Source organism: Alexandromys fortis, unplaced genomic scaffold, assembly GCF_014885135.2.
Source record: "Alexandromys fortis isolate MF-2015 unplaced genomic scaffold, M_Fortis_MF-2015_v1.1 scaffold_66, whole genome shotgun sequence".
Taxonomy (NCBI): domain Eukaryota; kingdom Metazoa; phylum Chordata; class Mammalia; order Rodentia; family Cricetidae; genus Alexandromys; species Alexandromys fortis.
The window spans coordinates 1,919,404-1,930,914 of NW_026067950.1; the positions used below are offsets into that span (position 1 = coordinate 1,919,404).

At 47.2% G+C, this 11,511-nt stretch overlaps 1 long non-coding RNA gene across 1 annotated transcript; it reads right to left on the reverse strand.

Moving 5' to 3' along the window:
• Window positions 1-391: 391 nt before the first annotated feature.
• On the reverse strand, window positions 392-9,262 carry LOC126506641 (uncharacterized). The gene is made up of 3 exons (XR_007593291.1): window positions 7,357-9,262; window positions 3,008-3,255; window positions 392-2,383 (listed from the first exon to the last, which is right to left on the reverse strand). It is a non-coding gene; the product is annotated as an uncharacterized lncRNA (long non-coding RNA).
• Window positions 9,263-11,511: the final 2,249 nt, after the last annotated feature.

Sequence of the window (11,511 nt, forward strand, 5' to 3'; positions counted from 1 at the left end):
GGGAGGGAAGCAGCCCGTGCTGAAAGCAGAGACTCTGCCGTGTTTGGACGTTACGTGGTAAGTTAGCATCCAGGCACACCGGCCCCTCCGCTTGGGGACCTAGCGGAGTGTGTCACCCCTGCAAGGATAGCAGGCAGGTCCCTGGCTCCGTACACAGGTGCAAGAGGTCCGGCTAAGGTGAAGCTCCGCCCACCCTTTCCCGCTGCTGCTGCTGCTGCTGCTGCTCCTCCTCCTCCTCTGAAGAGGCGTGCAGCCCTCTCTCTCTCTCTCTCTCTCTCTCTCTCTCTCTCTCTCTCTCTCTCTCTCTCTCTCCAACCCCTCTGCCTCTCTCTTTTCTTCCACCACTTTTGTCCCCAGTGGCCAGTCCTCCCCCTCCCCTCTCCCCTTTTCATTCCCTTTCTCTCAATAAACTTTCCACATAAGCTTGGTCTGTATGGCGTGTCTGTCTCTCACCCACTGTGGGAACCAAGCTCCAATCTCACACCGCATCATAGCAGGTACTACTATAAGACCAGGCACTGTCATCTCCCCTTGATCATCGCCTAGATTTGTCTGGGGCTAGGAGGCATCTTTTGACCTTCCTCTCTACTCAAAAGCTGGAAGACTCTGTAGGTCCTCTCTGTGGGCTCTTTGATCATGGTCTGGACAGGAACTTAATCATTGGCAGCCCGGAACTAGGAGAAAATGTCAACATCAAGCACTCAGATCCCTTGTGGCAACTAAGCTTAGCACTGAGTGGAAACAGAAGTAGCCAGAGCAGAGAGAGAGAAGGCAAAGCTGTCTCACACGGGCTAAGATTCCTGCAGCCGGCAGCAGAGGGCGCCTGACTCTGCAGCTTCGGCTTGTCATAGGGCGGTTCAAAGGCACACAACCGTGGGTTGCAAAATTTCTCACATTTGCTTGCCGTTGATTGCTTCTTTCTTCAATAGGAATATTTGCTTCTGGACTATTCCTTTATACTGTGTGAAGATGTGTGATTGGTTTAATAAAAAGCTAAACAGCCAATAGCTAGGCAGGAGGTATAAGCAGGACGTCAGGACACAGAGAGAACTCTGGGAAGACGAAAGGTGAGATTACAAGCCAGATACAGAGGGAGCAAGATGTGCGGGAGGACAGGTAAAAGCCACGAGTCATGTGGCAGCATGTAAATGAACAAAAATAAGTTAAGTTATAAGAGCTAGTGGGACAAGCCTAAGCTATAGGCCAAGCTTTCATAATTAATAACAAGTTTCGGTGTCATTCTTTTGTGAGCTGGCAACCCAAACAAAAATTCATCTTAAGAAGTAACTTGAATTATGTATTTTCCTGATTGTAGTAGAGTTGCCTGATGTGGGATTCCCCTCTGTATTCTGTGAATATGTTTTATTATCATTGGTTAATAAAGAAGCTGATTTGGCCTGTGGCAGGGCAGAATATAGCTAGGCTGGGAAACTAAACTGAATGCTGGGAGAAAAAAGACAGAGTCAGAGAGACGCCATGTAGTGGCTGAAGGAGAAAGACACCCACCTAGAACATTACTGGTAAACTACGAGCCTCATGATAAAATATCAAATAATAGAAATGGGTTAATTCTATTATTAAAATTACCTAAGATGTAAGAGTTAGTTAATAAGAAGCCCGAGCTAACAGGCCAAACAGTGTTTTAATTAATACAGCTCCTGTGTGATTATTTCGGGCCTGGGAAACAGCCGAGCAGCCTCTGCCTACAACTGCCCATGCATGTGTTTCTTTTCAACAAAGTCAACTACCTGCAGAAGCTGAGTCTTTGTCCCTTCTAACCTGAAGGAGTTTATTCTCTACACCATCCATGTCAAACTCATCTACACCTAGACACCAGATTAACTACAGGAAATCCTTCCCTGGGGCCAATCCCCAGTTTTGAATAAAACAGACAAAGCAGCAGCACTTGCTCTTCCCGAGAAGCTCCACCCACTCCAGTGGAGACACTCCTTGGTGACAGAGGTTTGGCCAAGCACGGCTCTCCTGAAGGATGGCTGCTCAGCTGGACGAGTCCTCCCAGTGACCCCAGGCTCATGGAGACCGTGCTGATTTGACCTCTTGTCCCGTGCAGTATGAGCATGAGGCACACGTGTGAGCGGAGGGACACCAGCTCAGTGAGGCAGGTTCCCTGTGACCCTTGATCTCCGCGTGTTCTATCTTCCCGTGCGCATCTTTCCCAGCCCAGTTACGGCTTGGGCAACTTTGTCTGGTCACCGTCACCATCTCCTTTGGTGAAAAGGGTCTCAAACTTGTTCCCCTCCCTCAATCACCGTCTCAGATGGAATCCTCAAAGTTCCTTCTGGGGTTCTGGGGGCAAGATGCTGTGCACAGGAGGTTCCTGTCTGGCCGCCAACAGCATCTTCCTCCCACGGGTGTCATGATTCTGAGAAAAAAGAAAGAACAACAAGCTATTCTTTATGATGTCTAGAAAATCTAAGCCTAGGACATCTGGTAAGATCGGGAGGGAACTGTTTCAGTATCTGTCCTTGGTTAAGAGAATTTCACATGTATTTATTCATAGATAACTATAGCAACCAAAGGTTAAATGTTTGAACATAAATGCAAGGCAGAAAGGATTAAAGGTAGATTTTGCCAATTTCTCAGGGCTTTGAAGACAGGCAGCATGAGAATCTGCTCTTGCCTTAGGGGCGTCTTTACCCACTGCCATCTTGATTCAGGTGTTGGGAGATGCCAAGCCTCCCGGGACTTGCCTGGGAGGTGTGGAGGATACATTTGGGGATTGCTGGAGCTTGGAGCCTGCCGGGGTACCATGAGTGTTACAAAGGAGCCATTGCTGCAAGCCAGGCCAGGACGGATTGCTCCAAAAGCCAATTAGCCCCAACCCTGAGTCCGGATGAGGGAGGAGGTGGATCTCAGTGGGGCAATCACTCTGCCCCCAGCAAGGTAAAGTGGGTTGCCATCCTGTCCATACCGAGCCATGGACTGTTGTTACACACCTAGCTCATACCACCCACTCTGACAAAAGGGAGGTGGCTAGGATGTTCACCTGAAGCAGAAACGAGCCACGTCACGAGGCCTGAGATGAAGCTGTGAGGAGCTCATGGGGTCGGGGAAGCAGCCTGCAGATGCAGCAGGGAGGCTCTGTCAGGGCACGTCATGGCCAGGCAGCAGGCTGTTTCAACATTATTTCTCCGAGGTTATTAGTAAGGGCTGCACTGGGGGGTAAGAGATGATCCGTCTATTAGCTGGGCTCCAGCGACGCTTTGATTAGGGCCTTTGTCATCCGAGTTGATCCTGGGGAGATGAGACATGGAGCCACCGTTTCTAAGTCAAATTTCTGAGCGTACTCATTTCTTTCTCCCAACAGGTCCCAAGAGGTGGCCTCTATCACTTTTCATGTTTATTTAACCCCAGAGGTGTCTTTTAGTGACAGCAATGCCTTGTCTGCACAATCAAATCTTCATTTCCACAGTTGCTTTTAAAACATGCCCACCAGGGGCTGGAGAGATGGCTCAGTGATTAAGAGCACTGGCTGCTCTTCCAGAGGACCCAGGTTCAAAACCCAGCACCCACATGGCAGCTCACACCTGCCTCTAACTCCAGTTCCAGGGCACCTAACACCCTCACACAGATTTACATGCAGACAAAACACCAATGCACATAAAATGAAAATGATTTTTAAACTTACTGCTTAAAAATGTACACCAAAATTGAGAATAAATATTTATTAATATTGTCAGTTAAACAGGTATCCAAATAAGAGGTGTCAAGAACCTCGGGTAAAATAAAGGCGGTCAGGGATAATTAAGAGCCGTGTCCCCTTGAGATGCAGGTGGCTTACTATTCTCTATGTCCTATTGTGCAGTTTGAACTGTGAGCCATGTGCAGCAACTGTCTCCTCAAAGGGGAAAGTAAATTTAAGAATCCAAGCTGACTGTTAAACTACGTCTCCTTAAACCTCCACGAGAAAAGGGACCGAGCTCGGCTTTTTGAAGCGCCCTCCCCCACCCTCGGTGTTCCAGTTCCTTTAAGGAGCGAGTAAGCCTGGGTGGGAGTTGGAAACCGCATCTAATCCCTCCCTCCCCGCACGCTGGTCAGAAGGGCCATCTGTTTTGCTTGAGTGAGTAGTGACCCAGCATTCTGATTTCAATTAGCCTCTTTGTGGCTTTGTGTTCGGGCTGGTTCCGTGAGTAACAGTTCTCACGAAGTGTAGAGAGGAGCTGGCCAAGTTACACGGCTGCAGATTTGTTTTTCACAACTGTGAACCGATGTAGAGCAAGCGTACGAAGCAATGCTGCCGGATGCACAATGCAATTTTAGGGAATCAAAACGGCATGTTCTGGAATCTGAGAGCTAAAAAAAAATAGTGACAGCGTTCCTTTCTGTTAATTGAACTATTTAAAATCGGTATAATTATTTAAATGCCAATTTCAGTCATCAAGTGTACGCCTATCATGGAAAATGTATCGTGGTGGGGCTCCATGTTGACTTGCTGGTAGCCATCTTGAGTCATTGACCCATGATTGCCCAAGGAGGCAACCTCCGTGGTTTCTCAGCACAGCAGAGTAAGCTACGGAGTTATCATCAGACTCTGGAGCCTCCAGAAATGTCCTGAAGTGGCTGATGTTAGTTCCAAACCAGGATCAGTCCTGTTGGTACAGATGACCTTCTCTCTGACCCAAGTTACAGGGATCTGTTGACCTTCCTGCCACCCTGACTATGTACGTCCCCCCAGTCAGCAGGTGCGGTGACCAATGGTCTCTGTAAGGCTACTGATCATGATCAGTGCATATGGCCTATACTAGTCTTTGCTAACAGAGGCCAGAGGAAACAGTAAGACTTTAGAAAGCAAAATATAACACTGGTGAGAGAGATCAAATAACCACTGAATCCACAAACAAAGCAGAAACGACAATCAGGTATAAGGAGTGACCACTGTGCTCAAGTGAGCAGGCAGAAGGGAGCCCGCGGACTCCCAAGCGCTGAAAGAATAATGATCTTTTTACCTTTAACATTTAGACCTAAGACTACACAGGGAAGGTTACAAACAAAAGGAAGACAGCTCTATCTACGTAAAAACAGACAAGCAGGAACTGGAGAGAAGGCTCAGGTCCAGGTGCCAGCAGCCAGAGGCAACTCAGCCCTGGGGGCCCCTCCGTCCTCCTCTGACCTCAGAGAGCACCAGGCACACCCTAGGTGCTCCCTAGACGACTCAGTGAATAAAAACACTTGCTAGGAAGGTTGGCAACCTGAGTTTGATCCCCACGGTTCACGTGGCGGAAGGAGAAAACCATGCCCCAAAAGCTGTCCTCTGACCTCCACATTTGAGGTTTGGCATGCTTGTACCCAACACATACATATTAACACAGAATAAAGTGTAATTCAAAACTTTTAAAAAAGATTTATTTATGTACTTTATGTATATGGTGTTTTGTCTGTATGCACACTTGAACACCAGAAGGGGGTGCCAGATCCAATGGGACTACAGTTACAGATGGTTGTGAACCACCATGTGAGTGCTGGGAATTGAACTCAGGACGTCCGAAAGAGCAGCCAGTGCTCTTAATCACTGAGCCATTCCCTCATGCCCTCGTAATTTAAAATTTTTGAGGGAAGACCCGCTTTGAGTTTATGTTTATTGTGGTGCTGGGGGTCAAACCCAGAGTCTGGCGCATGCTAAGCAAATGCTCAGCCTCTGAGCTGCGCCCCTGCAGCAAAAGCTCTTCGTTTGCAGCAAGCAGAAGAAACAGACTCTGCTGACACAATTGTGCCTTGTGCTGTAGATGGTGGAATCATCTTGTACTTAACTAACTGCAGCTTTACATTGAGGAAACGCTTTCAAATGTATACTTTTCCTCCTGTAATCCAAATAGATGGTGGCCATAATCTGAGCCTACAGCAAGGTCAATGGAAAACGTGCTTTGCTTTTAAAAATATGTCTATCTTTTTTTTTTTAATGTGTATGAGGGTTTTGCTTGTATGCACGCATGTGTAATGTGTACCTGCCTGGTGCCCTCAGAGGCCAGAAGGGGGCACAGGATCCCCTGGAACTAGATGGCTGGCGGCACAAAGTAGGTCTTTATAAGACTTTGTAAAGTTGATATTAAAGACAAAAAAAGACTCCTTTAGGATCTGCGATGCATTGTGGGGACTGGTGTTCTGTAACTCTCAACCCTGTCTGTAAAGATGTCTGGACACTGTAAGGCGTGACGGCACAGCCATGGATGGGCAACCTTCAAGTCACGTGACTGCCCCTGGGTGGCACCTGTGTCCACACGGGGCACCTTCCAAGTATCACTTTCTGTGCTCACCTTCCTTGAAATTGTCCCATTCCCTAAACAGCACACTCTGGGGGCTCCTTTAATTAGAACCCTTGCGTTGCATAAAACCTAAAACGCAGGAGCTGAGCTTCGTTAACTCCGTGTCAAGTCTGTTCCACTCACTGGTATTGTTTACGTTATTAGTCTAAACCAAGAGCTTTAAAATAGCATAGCTAAGAAAATTTTGAAGTGACATGAAAAGATTCGGAGGCATGTATTTTCAATTCAGAATGCAAGCGGTGACCCCCTGTGTGCACGCTGCCATAGCAACGGAAATGGGCAAATCAGAGAGCCCTGTCCCCAAAGAGCTTACTCATACCTTCACGGGTGTTAGTGGTGGTGGTTGCAGGGGGCACCTACCACAGAATTCCACGGGAAAAGATCTTTACAATGAGGGTTTATAAAAACATTTCCAAACTTATAACCAAGGTTCATTATTTTAAACAATGATGTGGCTGGGTGTGGCGGCATGCCTTTCATCCCAGCACTCCGGAAGCAGGGGCAGGTGGATCTGAGAGCCTGAGGTCCGCTCAGTGTACACAGGGAGTTCCAGCAAAACCAGGGCTGCATAGAGAGACCCTTTCTAAAAAACAGACAAACAACAAGAATAGCAACAATGAATCAAAAAGGCTGTCTAGCTGCAGCAGCAGGCCGAGGGTGCCCAGCACCAAGCCCTCTTACCTGGACACACATGCAACCCTCCCCCATAAATAAATAAAAAAGTAGACTCCTTCCGAGTTATTTTTGTGTGGTGTGTGCCAGAGGCCAGACATCAGGCACCCTCTGATGTTCTCAACCTTGTTTTTTAAAAAATATTTTTTTATGGGTAGGATTGTTAGTCCTGAGATTTGCCAGAGAAAAACCAGTTCTACTGTGACCTTGGGCCAAATTAATGCAAGGTTTATGAAAATATTTTACACTGACAAAGATGGACGTTGGTCAGGACCACTCCTAGAGCTACCCCAGATTGACCCTGAGACACATGTTGTCCAGGCTATAAAGACAAAATCCATACATACATTCTCATGAGGCTTTGTTTTCAAGAACTACAACTCCCAGCATCCCGGAAAGTTACCTGGTCCTTGGGCAGGTGGGGTTTACAGGTTAATTTGAGGTGATCGTTACAGGCATGACTGGCACCTGCAGAGTTCAGAAGAGGGCAGGTGTTAGCTTCCCTGGAAGGACAGTTAGAAACAAACGGTTGTGAGACACCCTGTGGAATGCTGGGAACGGAACCCAGGTTCTCTGCAAGGGCATGTAACTGTCGAGCCATCTTCCTGGCGCCTCTACTTAATTTTTTTTTTTTTTTTTTTTGGTTTTTCGAGACAGGGTTACTCTGTGGTTTTGGAGTCTGTCCTGGAACTAGCTCTTGTAGACCAGGCTGGTCTCGAACTCACAGAGATCCGCCTGCCTCTGCCTGCCGAGTGCTGGGTTTAAAGGCGTGCGCCACCACTGCCCAGCTCTACTTAATTTTTCTGAGACAAGGTCACTCCCTATGCCCGGAGCTCATCAACCAAACAGCCCGTCTGGCCAGTGAGCTCCCCGGGACTCTCTTGCCTCTATTCTGTCCTCCTAGCCTTAGGGATACAGGCAAGCAGGGCCAGCTTATGCCGGTGGTAGGGATACAAACTCAAGTCTTCAGGGCAGAGAAAGCCGTTTACCACGGAGCCATCCATCTCCCCAGTCCCTGCTGCCTTTCTCCTTCCTGATCGATGTTGGTTACGTCAGAAGCAGGACTTCTCGGAGAAACAACAGCACTCTCCCCAACCCGCCCACGAGTGTGAGAAAACCAAAAGAGCAGTCTGGCTATGGATACATTGTGGCTACCCCACTGCCTTGTTTGCTACTAGGTATGAAAACCTGGTCAGAGGAGAGCCCACCTTTTCTCCATAACAGTCTCTACAGGTAGTGGTCAGGTAATGTCACTGGGGCGTGACCAAAAGGTGGGTCTGCTGGGACACCTGGTTCAGTGACCAGTTTTAACCCTGAGTGTTGACCAAACCAAACCAAACCAATCCAAACCAAAACCCACAGAGAGGGGTCAAGACGCGTGCTGCCAAGTTGGGTGATCTGAATGACTGGTGGCTCACAACCCACGCCAACAGGGCTGGAAGGAGAACCTGCTTCCCAAGGAGGTCTGTCCTCTGACCTCACTGGTACTGTGGCAATTGTTCCCTAGACGTAGCACTATAGAAATGACGTGTATTGTGATGGGCTGGAAAAACAGGCTGTCCGAACTGTCTACACTGCAGCATGCATCCCATGATGCAACTGTGAGGATATTTTGAGGTGAGGCTTGTAAGGAGATAATGAAGGTCAAGCTACTTCACACAGGCCCTAATCTAGTCAGAACGGAGTCTTTCTAAGAGGGAATCTCGACAGGCACACCAGGGATGTACATTAACAGAAAATGTCAATGCTATCCCCATGAGTTAGAGGGTGGAAGGGCACCTGTTTACCAAGCTGGAGGCCCTAGGTGTGATTCCTCAGCATGGGAAAGAAACAGAAAAGTGACCACACCATGAGGGGCCTCACGAAGAACCAAGGCATTTACAGACGCACACCCTGAATCCACTCGATCCTGTCTGATCTTGAGAGAATCTAGCTCACTGACACCTTCCCAGCTCTGAGGGAAACATCTCTGCTGCTTAAGGTCACTCTGTCATCCAACATCCAGTCCCTGATGTCCTGTTATGGCAGACGTATCCAACCAATACCTCCAGACAAGAAAGACCTGTAATTAAAGCTGTTGCTGGTTTATTTTCACATCTGAGAATAAGACTTTTGAGGAAAGGCATTAGAAATTGAGCCTAGGGGGTTGGAGAGATCGCTCAGTGGTTAAGAGCCATGGCTGCTCTTCCAGGGGACAGAGGTTCAATTCCCAGCGTCCACATGGCAATTCACAACTGTCTGTAACCCTAGTTCCAGAGGATCCAACAGCCTCACACAGATATACATGCAGGCAAAACACCAATGCACATAAAATCTAAAAAAAAAAAAAATTTAAATTAAAAAATAATTAAGCCTGGCTGGAGAGATGGCTCAGAGGTTAAGAGCATTGCCTGCTCTTCCAAAGGTCCTGAGTTCAATTCCCAGCAACCACATGGTGGCTCACAACCATCTGTAATGGGGTTTGGTGCCCTCTTCTGGCCTGCAGGCATACAGACAGAATATTGTATATATAATAAATAAATAAATATTAAAAAAATTAAGCCTGGGGCGGCATTACACGCAGAGTTCTCTACCCGAGTTCTACCTGGAGGCTTCCTTTTCATCTTTAATTTTGAGGCCCAGTCTTACTAAGTTACTCAGGCTGCCCTGGGCGTCAGTAGCCCAGGAGGGTCTTCAGCTTTTCCACCCTCCTGAGAAGCTGGGATCAGGCCAGCAGCACTGGGTGCTTTGGATATTCATGGCACAACTTTTGAGGCAGATGTGCGTGAAATGCTATTAGGTTCTCTTCTGGTCGCCAACCCGAATGTGGCAGAACAAATCCTCATGACTGAGGCTGAAAGGCGGCCTAAGCCCATAAATACGCCTGTGTGCTTTAGAATGTTAACACTAGGTTTCGCTACACTATGGTGAAGGCTTTTTCTAATTTCCTAAACCGAAGGGCTCCTGAGCACACGTAGTTTGGTGTGGCTGGGGCGTCAGAGGTCAGCGCTGCACAGGCTGTGTTGCTTGAAGCCCATTCGGTCACAGGTGTCACAGGACGAGCATATGATGAACCAGCTGGCTGCAGAGGACTTAGGAGGTGCTCGCAGGCCCCGGCGGTGAGGCAGATACAGACCGGGGGGCTGGAGGTGGAGAGAGGTGTCCCAGTGCCCTGAAGCCCTCTGTTGGATGAGGCAGGTCTGGAGGGCTGAGGTCCACACAGATGTAAACTGAGCTTGCGGGCCGTGAGGATCCTTCAGGCTGTCCAGCAAGCTGGCGGCTGCAGCCAGAGGTGTATGGAATGGTTAAGAGGGTGAAATGGAATCAAAGATACTGGTGAGAACAGACATGGACTAGGGAAGGACTTCGGCCTTCACTGGGCAGACAGTCTGCTGTACAGCAAGCCTCCACCAGGACACGAGCAGGGCTCGGCCATGTCAGTCTGGATGATGTGCATTATTGTGTTTTCCTTACATTTCTGACTGTGAATGAGCAAAGCACAGAGAGAAGCTGCTAGCTAATCCAACATATATATTTTAAAGTATCTTGATTTCAAAATTTGGGTCTAAGGATATGTTGCTTTGGAAAAGAGGTTCTGCTTGTGTTTCCACAGAGGATGAGAACCTGTGGATTCCTTCCAGACTAATGTGATTTGATGAACAAGACCACCCTAAAGGTCTCCGTGAACCCCCCAAAATCACTTGCCCAACAAAAAGCAGAAACAGTTTGGAGATCTATGTCCAAATTCCCTAAATGATTGCTTATGTTTGTTTACACTTAAAGGGGGATATGCTATAGAGATGGATACTTTGCATTGGTACGGATCTTGGTTTATTGATACAAATTAAAGGTCAATTTTGTTATATGTATATTTCTGCTCTTGATTAAGGTATTGTGTTTGTGCAGCTCACTTAAAAATGTAATGTATAATACAGGTTAATTTATAGTCATCTATAATAGTCAAGCTTATAGTCATGTTGTTTTCTAGATATTTAGATATATTTTAATCTTCAAACCTTTCAAAGACCTACAAAATGTCATTTAAAATGTTTTAAGAACTTAGGATTTTTCATGACAATAAGACACATCTGCTCCTGGCAGCACTGATCTACTTCAAGGGGATGATGAGCATCAAAGAGGCTCCTTAGGGAGTTTGTTAATCATTTGGGCAAGAAACTAATCTTGCCTGGACTGCTTGAGTTATGCTGTATGAACTAGACATGCAGGACACATAGAAAAATGACTGCTGAACTTGCCTAAAGGTGAGACAGTCCTTCAGGGTTCCTGCTTCATGAGTCTGCTAGACATTCTGCAGGACACAGAAGAAAGCAACTGATGAACTTTGCCATTACGAGGCAGAACAGATCTTCAAATTTCCTGCTTCATGGAAAAGTCTGCTGGATACTATGGGCCTGCAGGTTGAAAATAGATGCTACATTACAGAAGAACTTTGGGAGACTGTCCAGGCAATGAGATGTCTCTGTCAATTCTAAAGTTTTGGAAGTTGCTTACAATGCACTTCCTGTTAAATTAGGTAATATTATATCCTTCTGGGGTTTTTGATGAAGTTGAAGAATAG